Raw genomic sequence first — 1902 nt, 5'->3', positions numbered from 1 at the left:
ACCTTTTTTTGCATGGCCGTTAAGTGTTATCACCAAAATGCACTCCCGATCCCCGTGCGTGTGTAAGGCTATGGACTGGTTAAAATTAACGCACACACACACATGATCCATTTTGACGCTTCTCATTGGCAAAATTCTTGAACCCATTCAATATAGTCTAACATTTATTATTAGACTAGACTAGACTAGACTAGACTAGATCTGATCATCTAGTAGAACTCTAGGTTTAGATCTAGACTTCTAAATAGACTTTCATTGCCAACAACATGCAACAATCATGACAATAATTTAATAGTAAATACATATAATGTAAATTATATTTATTTTGCTTGCTCCCATTTCTTTTGGTTTTGCACATGACATGTGAAGGATAAAGGATGCAGGTAAACAGTTTTTAAGAATCTACTCTCAAGCGCTAAATCAAGGTATCCCTCCACCTCCTCCTCATGCAGTCTTTCTTCTTCTTCCGCGCCGCCTCTTCTTCTTTTGTCTACATTCCACCATGAAAACCTATTGATGGGACTGAAGGTAAAGATTTTTGACAACATTAACTATTATTTGTTAATAAAGCTATATTTTACGAACGATTAATACACTAAATCTTACTTACTCAGAGGATAATAAAGACGGCTATATCGTCATCCGAGTCACTGGGGACAAACTTGAGACGTACCTTATTTTCCAGCAATCTTTCTAAAGGATTCACGGTTGGGAGGTTGTCAAAGAAATCTATTGTCCATGATGCGAAGCTTCACACAGAACATTTATACACGGGGGATTTCCTTCCACCACACATATTTGTATTGATGCAAAAAATACTGGCTAGGACACTATTTCAAACAACATAATATTCTGTATTCTTATTCTCTTTTCTATCATTCAATATGATAAATAATATGACTCAAAACACTATCAAACTGTCTATTTATTCCTCGTGGTGTAAGTCCCCTCCTATGGGAAATTTGATGATCTTAACACGTAAGGGGGACTTACACCACGAGGAATATATAGACAGTTTCATAGTATTTTTTTAGTCAGATTCTTTTGATTTATTGATAAACTATAACAGCGAATATTCTTTTAACATCTCTAGGTAACTTCAATATAATCAAATAAAATGACTCAAAATACTATAAAACTGTCTATATATTCCTCGTGGTGTAAGTCCCCTTTACGTGTTAAGATCATCAAATTTCTCGTAGAAGGGGACTCGGATCACGACTAATATACTCCTCGTGGTGCGAGTCTCCCTCTATGGGAAATTTGATGATCTTAACACGTAAAGGGGACTTACACCACGAGGAATATATAGACAGTTTTATAGTGTTTTTTTAGTCAGATTCTTTTGATTTATTGATAAACTATAACAGCGAATATTCTTTTAACATCTCTAGGTAACTTCAATATAATCAAATAAAATGACTCAAAACACTATAAAACTGTCTATATATTCCTCGTGGTGCAAGTCCCCTTTACGTGTTATGATCATCAAATTTCTCGTAGAAGGGGACTCGGATCACGACTAATATACTCCTCGTGGTACGAGTCTCCCTCTATGGGAAATTTGATGATCTTAACACGTAAAGGGGACTTACACCACGAGGAATATATAGACAGTTTTATAGTGTTTTTTTAGTCAGATTCTTTTGATTTATTGATAAACTATAAAAGCGAATATTCTTTTAACATCTCTAGGTAACTGTCTGAAAGTGGCAGTGTGGTCTTGAAGAGGAGGGAAATGAGGGGTATATAATATCAACGGGTTAATTGCCGTATCGTATTAATTTCGGAGGGGGGACTCGCACCACGAGGAGTATATTAGTCGTGGTGTAAGTCCCCTTCTATGGGAAATTTGATGATTTTAACACGTAAAGGGGACTTACACCACGAGGAATATATAGA

The sequence above is a fragment of the Strongylocentrotus purpuratus genome, unplaced genomic scaffold (assembly GCF_000002235.5).
Source record: "Strongylocentrotus purpuratus isolate Spur 01 unplaced genomic scaffold, Spur_5.0 spur5_scaffold_20, whole genome shotgun sequence".
Classification (NCBI taxonomy): Eukaryota; Metazoa; Echinodermata; class Echinoidea; order Camarodonta; family Strongylocentrotidae; genus Strongylocentrotus; species Strongylocentrotus purpuratus.
Note: the sequence above shows the minus strand (reverse complement) of the source record.